We start from the raw sequence: 14,617 nt of genomic DNA, 5'->3' as shown, positions 1-14,617 counted from the left end.
TGTCACTAAAAAAGCCAGTGCAATCCAAGTGATTGTGTGTGAATGGACTAACTGCAATGAAAACTTCAAAAGCTGGAGGAAAGCAGAGAAAGCACATGTTGAAATTGAGCTTTCCTACAGCAAATTGTTCTATTTTAATAGTAACAAACTCTAGTAAGTATGTGCCAAGGAAAGTGTTTATGCTGAGCCCTTCACTTCTGGCTCCTCACCATGGTTTGCTTCGCTTGTACCTCATCATAGGCCTCTACCAGCTGACTTTGCTACGCTCTTGTGCCCACTGCTAAGCAATGTTGAATGGGGAATTGCTCTCAAGGGACTATGCCTTTAGTTGTTATGGGTATGGTTGAACAAAGTACCAGTGTGTTGGGGAAGAAGGACTGCAGCTGTTCCTCTGTTTTTACTTTCTGATATATGACCTATTTATCCTCAAAGGCAAATCTTACATCTGCCAACCCAACCTTTGTGCTTCAGCAGCAGTCACAGGAGTAACAGATGTATGCACCCTGAAGCCATTGCACTTGTACCATGTACACTGCTTGACGCTTGAGAGTTGGATAGCAGCTCAAGGTATAGGAAAACTGACTGGGACAGATTCACCAAACTGGCGGGTGGTCACAGAGCCAGGGTCACAGATTGTTCACTGATTTTTGCTGTTGAAGCTGGACAGGGAGAATGACCACAGCTGTGTTCCTTCTCTTTGGCCATATTCTTTCCTCTGCCATTCATGTCTGTTCATTCTTACCAACAGGTCACTGAAGGGCTTCCTTGGTCACTTGTGCTATGCAATACTTTTTCCTAGGGTGATATTATAGAATTCCACTTGTTCATTACGTTGATATCCTGAAATGACAAATCTTTTCCTAGACAGTAGCATATGCAGTATTCTGGATTTGCATGTTAATACACTGTGCAAGCATGGGGATAGCATGGCAGACAGACATCCACTCGGGATTGTTCCTGGTGCTGAAATGCTTTGCATGTCTTACGGTCTTAAAGCTTTTAGGTACATGAGGAATATAAGATAGCCAAGTGCACAAGAAAACTGGGAGATCCTTTCCATGGATTTGTCACAGTGATTTGAAGTTTCCACTTGTATTAGGAAAGAAGAAGTCAGAAATGCTGGAGCTTCCAAAGCAGAAGCAGCCTGGAGTGCAGTTGCTCACCTTAGTGAGGTAGGTACAGGTAGAGGGATATCACCGAACAAATAAATGCTTCCAGGTAGAAAGCAACAATTAATTTCCAGCAGTGGTGACACTGAAATGAATTTCAGGGCTGAGCTCATGTCTAAACTGTATCAGTAAGGGACTTCAGATCATCTTCTAAAATACCGGCCTTACAAAACACAGAAGACTGTCTTTATGTTGTGCTTGCAGAATAGCTGTCACTTGCTGGCTGAAAATTGCTACAGAAGATGTCAACTAATGGCAAACTTTGTTTTTCTAGCACCTTATATTGAAGTGAACTTCAGTGATACTTGTCAAGGTCTTGGCTCATCTCATCAACATCGAGGCATACTTGGCTTTCTGATCAGTTGAAAAATGGAACTTCTGATACGTGAGTTCTCCAGATAGCTGTTGTGGCCCCCTGTAGTTAAAATCATAGTTTTGCCTAGTCAACACTTTTTAAACAAGCTCATTAGAACAGCAGTGTTGGGGTTAACATTCTCCCTTTTTGGAATATTTTTTTCCCTGCAAGCCTACTTAGAGTTCCATTAGAGATGTGAGATACCAGAATCGTACCAGATTGGTACCTGAGCCATTCTGGTTGCTGATGCTTTTGAGATAAGTTGTACTGCTGTAAACTCACTGAAGAAGGTCACACGACAGCACTGGTAAGTCTGCAGAGCAAAACAAAACTGTAGCACTGTAGTTCCATTAACTGTCAGCTAGATGACATTAGCTAGGTCCTCCTGCCAGACAACTATTGGTAGGAAGCAGTGGGTGGGGCATGGATGCATGGAATATTTGGTATATTGTAATCTAAAACTTTGGAATTTAATAAGCTCCTTTTTCTTGCCCCCCCCCCCCCCCCCCTTTTTTTTTTGTGTGTGATTAGTAGATGTTTTGTATGGGATAATTAGTTTTCATCCAGAGGTATACTCTATGGTGGTGGACCATGTCTACATGTGAAATAATGTCATAAAGACCAGTTCCTACAGCACCTCTGTATTTATATTTGCCTTCCCAAATGGGATCTGACTAACATGGACAAGTCTTTGTGATAGGCTGTCTTCAGGCATTGTGTCATTCTATCACACTTTTGTAAATGACAGTGTGAAACAGGGCTGTGGATGCTACCAATTTTCAGATAAATAACACTCCTTTAATGTTTTGAACGATGATGATACTGTATGTTGATGCCTGATGTATCATCACATTACAGTCTGCTCCAAACCAACAAAATGTTCCAGAGAATAGCACTAATAGCACTGTGACAATAACACAAATGATGCATACAAATGATTCAGTAGCAATGGGTGTGATTCTGTCTCTCCTTGTCAAAATATGAATGATCAAGGATCAATGAAAAAGCCACCTTTCTACTTTAGGAATATGTCTGATGGCAGACAAAGTCACTTCTGGAAAAAATTGTTTTCCTTTTTCTGGTTTATTTTTTAAAGTCATCACCATATGGTTTATGAGCTAGCAGGTGGGTTATGTTTGTAGATTCTTTGAGGCAGTAATAGTAAAGCATCTGACACTAAATGATTATTATCAACATCTTAAACCTCCAAACTGCACAAGTGTAACAGGTTCAGAGTGTTTTCTAAAGCACTGCAGAAGCAGCAGCTGAGGGTGTGTTATGCTATTTTGGAGCTGATGCTTTTATTTTTATCAGTCTTTTTTGCTTCCTCTTATATGCTTTGAGATTCATTGCAGGCTTGCCTATTACACATAGAGCCCAATGGTTCAGCTCTGTGCTGAGCAGTACCAGTATAATAATAAGCCAGTTTCACGATGTCTTAATGTATCCACTGAAAGTGTAAATTTTTAAATAAACACATATTTATATTGCTTTTTGAAGTACATCTGAGATTGTATGTTTGTTGGGATTCAGGAGGTTTGAAGTGGGAGTGAACTAGTGCTATATTCAAAAGAGGAGTCTGCTGTTGGATACATCATCTTGGACATGTCTGGGTAGATGCAGGAGCTGGAAAATGTTTGATGAAATGTTTGAGGATAGTCTTATAATTTAGCCCACTGGCTTCCCTGTATGGGGAAACAGTTGAGTCTAATGTTACCAATTCTATGGGAAACTCAAAGCAGTATTTTTCTCCTGCTGTGGTGATCTGTTACCTTGGATATGGTAGAAGTGAGAAGCCCGTGTTCATTGTTCACTCATAGCCCAGATTAATCAATGTTTGTGAGTCGTTTAATCCAAACTTTGTGATGCTGTAACTATTTATCTCCATTAAATCACTCCTTGTATAAATTGTACCATGGAGGGATTAAGCCCAGATGATCAATTAGATCTTTAGGAGGATAACCTCATTGAAATACTCTATATCAAACCCCTAAACAGCATTACTGAATTGACACCAAGACATTGTTTGAAGTGTTTTTATTCTGAAGTAAAGATACTACATAGAGAAGAAAAAAGAAAAAAAAAGCAAATTTATAAATATGTAGGCAGAATTTTCATATTGTATGACAGTGTGATTGTTCAAGTGAGTTGAATAAATCTTAAAAGATAAAAATATTTGTAGAAACCATCCTCTGTATAGATTTTGATTATCTTGAGCAAAGACAGGCAGTTTATAGGGATTTCATTGTAATAATATTTCCTGATTATCAAACTGAAAGTTTAGTGGAGGCTAAAGAAAGAAATGGAGATGAATGTTATCACTAACATAGTGAGAGACTTTTCTAGCTGAAAAATCATGAGTAGAATCTGAAAGAAACTCAGAAATAAGACTGAATTCTAGCTCTGTTTGTGTTATGTAAAATTCCAACTGATAGGAAAAAAAAAAAAAAAAGATGAGAGATTTGGGGATTGACCCTAATTTTTCTTCTTGATTATAGAAAATAACGACTGAATAAAATATGGATTTCTCCACTATGTATGCCATGCTTACGTCACTGGCACAAAAGATGTTCCCAAAATCTAGATAGAAATTTCCTTCAAGTTTACTTAGGGGAAGTCTCTAGGGGATATGAAGGAAAAGTACAAAACATCTTTTAAAAGATTGTAAACATGTTTGGTGTTGTGGTAATGGAAATAATCTTGCACTTGTTGAAAAGTGGGATGGTGTAACGTCACGAGGAGGAGAGGGGAGGTGGACCTATGAAAGTGCCGCTCCAAAACAAGGCCCAGTACCAGAAATCTAGGTAGCCACTTCATGTAAGGCAATGTTGTCCTCAGAAAGAGATCTTATTGATTTCTTTAAAAACATACGGCTGACATGCACAAAAGAGGGAGATGAACTAAAATTCCAGCTTGGGGAAGGCGATTTTAAGGCTTCAGTAGATTGAGTCTCTCTCGGTGGAAAATGCAATCTGGGAGAAGATTCTAAGTAGGGTAGTCCCCAGCTGGCTGACTGCAGTAAAATGCCACATTTTGTACTGATTCGCTGTACGTTTCTTGGTCCACATCACGATGCTCATCTCGTTCCTTAAGATATGTAGAGCATTTGGGCCAGGTAGCTCTGTGACCATTTCTCTGTGTGTTATACCGCAGCAGCTGAAATATCCTGGGGAGTTAATTGCCACCCATATATAACTCTCATGACCTCAGTTATTGTCTTCCCTCCAACCTCCTCCATTTGAAGGCTGTGGTAAACACCCTGATGTCGTTTATGTCTGAAAATTTTCCAAATTCCTTCTTTCAGGAGGCTTTCAATTTGTGTAGAGCAAAGAAACTATATCTTGGTGCTTAAATTAAATTCCGTGATATCAGGTGCTCTAGAAATATCTTCAGATAGTTGCATTGTCTTTTCCAAGACTGCATCTGTGCTCATTCATTTAAGTCTGTCAGCTGCCTTTGCTATTGCTGACTGCAAGTTTTTGCTGATATGTGCTGCAGCTCTTGCCTGAGTTTGAAATATGCTCTTAAGGGTTATGTTCTTACAGGTGGTGGTTTGGTCACTGATTTTAGCTCTCCTCAGGGTCTCATCCATGAGCTTTGGTCAGTTGTTCTTTCCTGATCACTGATGCAATCTCTCTCTTCATTTAATTCCCTAAACTAATATCTAGAATGAATTTGATGCTTACCTCAGAAAGGCTCACATTAGCTCAGAAGCTCTTCCCTGACTTTGGTAGGGGTATCACTCTGGTGGCAAACAGTTACACATTCTTTTAAAACATTGTAAATGAAGCCCTGATCATTTCTGTAATGCCTGTATTTTTTCTGAAACTAATAAAAAGGGGCTAAATATATGGATGTTTAAGAACACATTTTAGCCAATACCAATATGCTCCTGTATGCAATATAAGCATTTATGTGGGCTTGCACTTTTTGAAGTAAAATCTCTAAAAGTAAATTCCAGGAGTAAGTAGTGATATTTCTTCTGTTTATCTACCTTGCTATATTATTCCAGCTAAGAAACCATGCTTTACTACTGCTGTTTTCTGCATAATTTCTACCAGTTGTGGTAAGTTATTGAGAAGAGCTCTACTGACTACAAAAAGTAGGTGTTATGAGTAAATCACATGCAATATTTTCAATCCAAATGCGTGTGGAATTTAATGGTGCAGGGCCAGACCTACAGGTCATGCTCACTGTAGTGTGGTGCGAGTTTTATCTTGGAGGTTGGCAGATTTTGCACCAGACAGAATTGTATTAGGAAGATCCCTGTCTACTTGGCAGTAAAATAATTTTTCTTCTCAAGATGCCTCTATATTTTGCAGGGTGCTGATAGCAATAGAAAGCTCTCTGCTTCATAAATGGCCATTTGGAAAACCTAGAAGAGCTGTGGTGCAGAGTGCATCATTGCAACATGTGAAGAATTTTCCTTGATTTCTGAACATCGCTCTCCTTCACTGGGGTAGAACTGCCCATTGCTACCTCCTTCCTTGCTTTCACTGTGTTGGGCCCATCCCAGGTTAGTAATGGCTGTTTTGTACACTGGGGCATTCAGATAACCTGTGTGCCAGGAAGAAGAAAAACAAAACACAGCTCTTTGTAGTGGACTCCAAAGGTTTCGATTTCACACCCATGCTGAAGGGAGTCAGAGCACCCGTATCTGCCTGTCCCAGCAAACAGAGGGAAAGGAGAACAGTGAATGGCAATTGTGCTGTTTGACATTTACCTTTTTATTTAGAAGTGCTGCATTTCAAGATGAGTAATTTGGAAAGTGCGAAAAATAGAGGGGTTTAGGATACAAGACTGAGAGCCAAAGGCAGGGGCTTAGCTCTCAGCTCTACCATGAGTCTCCAGGGCCTTGTCTAGATAAATACCATCGCTGTTCGGTGCTCCAGCTTCCCCGGTTGTAAAGCAAAGATAAGGATTGTCAGAGAATTAACTAATGTTTGTAAAAGGCTAGGATGGCGAGGAATGAAAAGGAATCATAAAAACAGAAGGAAGCCCAACATTACTGTGGCTTTCACACTTAATTTCTAATACCACTGAGGTTTTTGCTTGTTGTTTAATACATGCACTGAAGCTGGGAAGGAAGAGCTATCAGAAGAGATGCTTGCCTCCCTCTCGTTGGTGCCCTGCCTCCCCATGGCAGCTGAATAGGTCAGCTCTGAGTTGGTCAGGGAGCACTCCTAAGGGTTGTCACAGATCTTCCCCCAGTGGCTCACATGGCTGTGAAATCTCTGCTGGCTGCTCTGTAGTGGCAGCAAGCTAGATGCTACCTGCTCCTTACCAAAGGGCACTAACAGGGAGCAAACACTAAGAAGTATTTCATCAGAGAGCTCTGTTGTTAGCTACAGAGAGCTTTCTGGATTTATTTCCAAATTGATTTGCAGATCTTGAAGGGGATTGAAGGTCTGGAATGGATATATTGGCTCTATCTGTCATGAAGCTAACCTGGCAATAAATACTGCTTCATCAGGGCTGGTAGTTATTGAAGTCCTTTTAACTTTGTAATCCCTTTGTTTGTTTTTTTTTTTCTTCTTCTTGAAGACAAAACCCCAGATGTGGCTATAGCGATGAACACATCTTGAGCGATAGCCTGCATTATCACTGCTTCAAAGGGAGGATCATTAAAATCACATTAAGAGTTGGCAGAAGCCCATTAAAGGGCTGGGGACTCGCTGGACTTCCAGCTTCAACATTTCAGGCTTCTGCACTTGTCAAGTACATAGGCTTTCAGTGCAGCACTGGGGGTTGTTAACGAGATTCCTTTTTATTTTAATTATTGTGGCAGGACATAAGCTGTACTTTATTTGCAGGTGAGGTTTAACAAAGTTTTGGGGGAGGCCAAACAGTTTATGGCTGCTGCCAGTGAGAGCTGGATCCCTGTTTGGAGTCAGCTGCAGCCCAGCAGAAAGCCGTCTCGTGGCTCTTCCGTGAGACCTCCCTGGGCGGAGCTCTTTGGATCACACACAGCAGTGAGAACAAATATTAAGTCTGTGTAAGAAAGCAGAAACAGCTACTGCTTCTGCCTCTGGCAGATACTGAAACTGAATGTGAAGACAGTGGCAAGGGTCTGAGAAGAGTGAAGTGGATAATTCCAGAACAGTTGTCTTACAGGAGCATAGAAATTCAAAGCAGAAATTCTTTGGTTTGGTTTGACAGAACACAGCCTACTGAGATTTTAATGTCAGACCTTCTTAGAGGCACTGACAAAGCTGGCTAATGATTGGAAAGTATTTAACATATAGCATGGATGTTTTCGATGTCTCTCAACTCTTTAAAAATTAAACATGCTAATTGCAAGGAAATATGGCCAGGACAGATGTATAGGGCATGTGGTTCTGTAAATATAGGAGTGCAATAAGCTTAAAAATTTCAGTATGAGTGACTTCCCTTGAGGTAATTTAAAAGGTATTTGGTATTATTTTGGGATTATTTGGGAAGTGAGAGTGCATTAAACATTCTCCATATGAATAGCTGGGCAGCATTTCATTAAAAAAGCCTCCCAGATTTTTTTCAGTCACCTGTCTCTGGCAGGCTGTCTGTGGAAGCAGCATTTGTGCCTGCTCCTAACAATTCTTTAAAACTCCGTGTGACCTGGCCTCACTGATCAAAATGATGAAATGTAAACAAAGAAACAGCAGATGGCAACCGAGAGCTTGACTTCCAGTGCACACAGTGCAATAATAAAATGCTTATAAAGGAAAATTGTGCAAGATAATGAAGTATTTCCATGTTTTTGGATTTGCAAATTAAGTATTTGTATATCAGCTAACAAAAACATTTTAGAGCCATATTCCTGACAGCTTTTTTTTTCTTTTTCTTTTTTTTTTCTTTTTTTCTGGTTGTATTACTTGATCTACTAAAAGATGCTATCACCCCCTGCAAGCCTTGCTTCATATAAATCTCGCGAACCTTTCCCAAACACCTGTCCTCTAGCATTTCCTCTGACCTTTCTTCTGGTTTGGTCTAGTAGGAAAAACTGAAAGAATAGGAAACCATCTAGAAAAACATTCTAAATGAGATTCTATATTTTTTTTCCAAGCCAAAAATAGGGCTCCCTTGTTTACTAGACAATAACCTATTATCTCAGTTTTGCACATCAGTAGATATTTAATGGAGGGATATGAGCATCCAAAGACAGGCACTTCTATTGTGTTTTTTTTTTGTAATCTAGAGCAAGAATGCACAGTTGAATTTTGATTTTTAAGTATGTGAAGTTTTTAAAGCTCCACTAATGTCCCAAATTTTATTTCTCTCCTTTGCCTTACCTAGCATGCCACAGCCAAATTTGTTATTTCCAAATCAAAGGAAGCAGTTCCTTCTGTCTATTCAAATTTGCTTTTTGTAAGCTCTTTTAGTGCCTCTGGTCCTATCATCTGTGGAAAGGAATAATTTGTGCTGACATCATATAATTGCCCTGAAGAAAAAATATGTTGCATATCACCAAGTAAAGGGAGAAATTTATCTATAATTTAGGACAACAGTAGGGTTTAATTCAAAGAGTCTTAGAGCATCTTGCATACTGACAGTTTCTACTGTCTTGGGATTCTGTTATGTGGGCATAATAAGATATGACTGAAAGGAAATCATTATGAAGACCTCAGTTTTGTAACTATTTCTAAGGCTTATTATCCTTTTTGGCAGCTGTGCTTTTGAGAACTCTGCAATCATTTGTTTTAACAAGGAAAAGACCCCCCCACAAATTACTGACGTTCAGGGAGGTTCTGATAAGGAGCAACAGGCAAGGTTTGCCTCTCCAGTGGCAAGCCAGTGTGACAGCCTGCAGTGAGTCTCTGGACTCTCGGTGGTTGTTCATAGCTCCCTAGCCTGCCAGGCCTGTGCTCGGGGCCCTGCCTTCAGCACAGCACTGCACTGCTGCAGACTTTTGCAATGGCCTTGAGACATCCACTTACTCTTCATTTTCAGGCCTGTAATGTCCCTGGGGAGCTCTGTCTGGCAGCAACTCTGACCATATCTTTACCTTCCCTGTGAACCTTATCATATCTGCATTTTTTCCCTGCAGGTAGCTAGCATGGTCCTCTGCACCGGGGCTGCTGCACAGATGCTTGTGTCTACCCAGAGGAAGGAAGCTGGAGCTGGATTTCAGTGTGAACCAGCTAGAGGTTCACACTGAAAGAGGCACTGAGAGAACACACAAAGTTCAGAGCCGTAGTTCTAAACTCCAGGCCTGCAGCACAGGGTGCTGGCTCTTTGGCGGGCTGCTGTCCTACAGCTGTGCTCTCTTCCTGCGCTATTCACTGCTAGAGGAATACCAGAAGGGCAGCTTTTGGCATTCCTTGTGTGGTATCCCTCTGTTCTAGGATATTTTTCAGGTAGTAAACTGTGGGATTTGGGGCGAGATATGCTTTTTGCTTTAATATTTTATGTTTTGTATCTGTTCCTTGTGTTTAGCACATTACACATGCATGTCTGATCACTGGCTTTGCAGTGCTGTGTACAATAACAGCTTTTAAAAGTGCTGCAGAGTGATGGATGCTATGTGTAGTCTGGATTGCACAATAGCCATGTGTGTTTGGGAACAGGCCACCTCTTCCCTGCTGCCAGTGCCTTGTGCAGGCTGAATAAGTAACAGCGTGCTTTGACTAAGCTTTGCAGCTAAGCTTTTTCTGAAAAGCAGAGCCAGTTAAGCCCAGGGTGGCTGTTTCCAGGGCTCTTGTTGCAGAAGTCTTGCATCCACCTTTCATCATGCAGTTTAGAGCTCATGGTACCCATGTGCCTTGGCTGCGTTAGTCTACACCACAGCTCTCCTTGTAAGGCTTTTCTTCTACTGGAGATGAGTCCCTGTTTAATACTAACACAGCATGTTTGGGGCACACATTTGCTAGGCAGTTGAAGCACAACTGGTCCTCTTTTACAGATCGGGAGACTGAAAGTGAGAGATTGAAATTAAGGCAAATCATGTACCTAATCAGTGACAAAATTGGGTTTAGTATCAGAATGTCGTTCTCAGTTCTCAAAAATTGTCACGTATCTGTGGTGCTTCCTTAGAGAGGGGGATGGATTTGTATCAAATCCAAACCTTCCCAGTCTTTGAGAGAAAAGCTTCCTTGACCTGTTCCTCAGTCCTAGCAGAGGACTGTGACTGGTTTCAGTAGGGTCTGCCGATAAATAAACGACAGGTTTGCTGTAAGGTTCCGTATGCTAATGCACAGCAGATGGAATGATCTATGTTCTTCATTCCTGCATGTGTCAATGGAGGCATGGGATTATTCACTTCATAAGAATTTTACAATTATGTATTTGTGTGACAACTGTAGATATGTAGACTCTAAAAGCAGAACACATTATCTGTGCCCTCCCTGCTATAGACCGCAGGATTCGTACCTCTCACATACAACTTAAGTTGATCTAGAACATAACGGCAAAACTTCTGCTTTTTCAATTAGACAATATCCATATCCTTAAATTGCAGAGTTCTGATGCTTAATTATTTTGTTGAAATTTTGCGCTTTATTTCTAGATTTCAGCCACTGCATATCATTATGTCCTTGTCAAAGATCCTTTCGTATTCTTAAATATCTCGAACTAGATAAGTTTTAGATTGTTAGCCTTCTTCTGGATGAACAAAATAGCTTGTGTTTCTTGGTGCCTTGTTAATAAAGCAGGGTTCTTTTCCCAGACCATAAGTCATTCTTGATGCTCTTTTTGCAGTTTGTCAAGGCGCTCAGAGTTCTTGTGTCTGCAGTGTCAGGTAGAGATGTCACTACGTGCTTAATGGATTACTGCCACATTTTATTTGATTTTTACTTGTTTGCAAAGGGTCGTCTTTGTTCTTTTAGTTATTGGCTTGTGGCACAGCCTTTGTGTCCTGGGATGTTGTCTTCAGCTAGCATAGGTCTAGTGTAGATCATGATGCTTCATGGCATATAAAGCAATATATTGCCTCTGGTTTAAGAAATCAAGGCTCTGTTTGTGGAGATGATACATCTGATTCACTAGATCATACATCTGATTTGGCAAGTAGAAGATCTAACTCACTGGGTCATTTATTTGTTTGATAAGTAGTGCATATAAGGTAATTAGTGAACTATCTTAGTTTCTTAATTGCATGCTTGATACATGATATGATTCTCCTGAATAATTAACGTGTGTGTGAAAGAGATTTATCTCTAGCTGTCCGTATAATGTCTGTCAAATTGTTTTTGTGACATGTCCATCCCAATGCCTGGTTAAACACTACAGTTTCCCTGTTGTCACATAAAATACAGCAGCAGTCTCTCTGAATGTGAACATGAGTTAAATATAAACATACAATGTATTTTTTTCTCAGTGGAGATAGTGTATTTTTAGAATTCAACTGGAACATTACAATTTCTTGTATGTAACTGAGAGTTTCCAGAGACTACTGTGTCTTGGATAGCTAAAAATCTATTTTGAGTGCTACCCAGTGCAGTCTACATTTTCATCTGCTCCTTGTTTGGGGAAGTGTGAAGCATGCCAGCATGCAGGAGAACAAAACCAATCCCATTTTTGCTAGACTAGAACTGCAACTGATTTCTTTGGTACAGTCCCATTTGAGGCTGTAGGAGAAATTGATTTACAGGGGTTGGCAAAAAAAACATATCAGGTGAGATCAAAGCTGAACTAATTTATTGAGCGTTTCTCATGTGGAGTTTCTTTAAAAACAAGTTTTCATCATTCCAAACAAAATGTTTTGGTTTTATATAGGCTGAGAACACTGCAGCTACTGAACTGCAGATATTCTGGGGTGGAGTGCTTCCAGTCTCTGATTGCTCCTGCTTCGCTTTCCCAGAGCTATTTAAGTATTCATATCCCTCCATTTCTAATTCCTCTGCTTTGAATGACCACTTTCCAATACTTTCCAATACAGGAGGCCTGCCTGGTTTCAAGCGTGTGCAGTCATTTGAAATTCAGAGTTAGCCTGGGTGTTTCTGCTTGCCCCTACCTTGTGCCATAAGGACATGCCCTGCCTTGCTATGATTTACAAGACTATTTGTTTCTGCTCAAGTATCCTTTTGTTAACGTTTCAGTTACTTCTAAGTGTAATTAATTTTTGTCAGATTGGAGCTACAAGAATTAACAACTGTCAGGGAGAGGTCGTTTTTCACCTGAAGACAGCTACTGAACGTGAGTGTCTGAGAACAAGGTGAATCCTTTGCCACTAGAGCTGGGTGGTTTGTCCGAAGGATCACATGGATCCTCTGAGCTCTCCTGGTGACCTGAGTTCCCTTAGTCCTTGCGCTTCTAGAGAATGGGCTTGGGCTGATGCCATTGAAACACAGAGCTAAAGCAGCCTTAGGAATGGGAGATGATGGGGGTTGGAAATCAAGGAGTTGAGAAACAGTTTGGTGGTTGGAGGAGAGTTGGACCAGATGATCCTGGAGGTGTTTTCCAACCTTCTGATTCTATGAAGGAGGAGAAACTTCCCAGAGCGATTGGAATGTGTGATTCCTCTATAACAGCTAGACGTGTCAGGATGAAGAATTTAAAATGGCTTCAACATAAATGTTTAAAACGAAAATGGAGCAAAAGACAGTTTAATCTGAATGTTCTCAACCATTCTATATACAGGAGTTTTAAGTATCCCCTAAAGAATACTTTTACGACAGCAAAGACATATATGCCATAGAAAATGGTACTGTTGATTTAACACTAGCTATTTTCTTCTTTTTTTGTTTACTTTTGGAGAGGGGAGAAAACAAATCTTCCTTAATTAGTGATCAGCTGCATTGAGTTTCTACAAATTTACTGATGGAGCAGGCAGGGGCTTTTGCAGCTTCCATTGACACGAGGGGAATGGGAAGAGGCTGTTCTGCTCTGCACAGCTGCACATTGCTTGATGGCAAATCCTCCTTCCAGAGGCTCGTGGTGGTGGAGGGATAAAGCTCCCAGAGGCCATGCTGTAAGGCTGTACTGGGTGGGCTAAGGGAGGGTGTAAAGCAGATGAAAAAGCTTGGACAGTTTAAAAATTTGTAGTTGTGAAAACCATTCATGCATTTTTTTTTCCTATTGAAAGTCAGTTTTGAAATTTGCAGAACTGTGAAAATAGATATTTTCTTTTTCTCATTTAAAAAAACAAATATGTTTTGGAACAATGCAGATATCTTTTGCAAAACTTCCATTTTGCTGATGAGGTTATGTTCTGTTAGAAAAGTGACCGCTGTTTTTGAACAAGCGTAATTAATTGTCTGTGCAGGAGTGCTACCCAGTGCTAATCCTTTCTGTACATGCATCTGGTCCAAGGATGTCATAAGCTGGATTAGCTTCTGCTTTGTGTAAGAATGGGTAAAAAAGTGTGAGGAAAAAAGTGCTTAGGGTTTTAAAATCAGGAGAGACTTCCTCTCACTTCTAGATTAAATCTGACTCTTCTCTGGGCTGAAGTAGCAGAGTACAAGTGAAATGGCTACTACAAAGAATCAGGAGCAAGATGGCATAGGGTTTTAATTCTGCTCATTTTTGAACTTGCTTTTATTTTTCCTGTTCTGAATAATTTGTATTTTGGAGAGAGGAAGCAGAAGTGTGATGTATGTTAAAGATTCATTGTTACCTGCTAACTTACATGTGGAAATAGCAGAGATGCCAAAAGCTTTGCCTCCAGCAATGTCAAGACAAGCTAGCCTTGATAAAGTGTATCCTTCTAAGGTGCAAAAAATTCTTTCAAATGTATCCCTTAGGTTTTGATGAATCCTTGGGGTGATGTGGGAAACACAACAACTCACTTTTCATATACAAAATTTATAATTCATTTATAATCAAACTGTGTTTTGTCTCCCTGACAGCATGCCAGGATCAGGAAGGCTGTAGAGTGGCTGGCATGGAAGAGTAGGATTAAAAGGATACAAATGTCTGTCTTGGAAAGGAAGTTGGCTTTTGAAGCCAACAGAATTTCCCTCTGCTCTCAAAGCCTAATTGCGGGCTTTGTTAGGTGGAGCCAAGAAGGAGACAGGGAGATGCTGTTCATCAGTGTGCAGAAACTTTAAAGAGGGGGTTCCAAAACACTCATGTTGTGTAACAGGTCTCTGCTTACAAAGGAATTATTCCAGCCTTTATGTGACTAAGTGGGTTTCTTCATAAAACAATTTTGGAGGAAAGTGGTGACAAGTAAGCCCAG

The 14,617-nt window shown here is 40.4% G+C and overlaps 1 long non-coding RNA gene across 1 annotated transcript in view; it reads left to right on the top strand.

The window, feature by feature from the left end:
- Positions 1-14,617, top strand: part of LOC311442525 — a 97,185-nt gene that overhangs the window by 21,083 nt on the left and 61,485 nt on the right. The gene's annotated exons all lie outside the window — the stretch shown is intronic.

Source organism: Aythya ferina (assembly GCF_964211825.1).
Source record: "Aythya ferina genome assembly, chromosome: 11".
NCBI lineage: Eukaryota > Metazoa > Chordata > Aves > Anseriformes > Anatidae > Aythya > Aythya ferina.
This window is presented reverse-complemented; position numbering and strand designations above follow the sequence as displayed.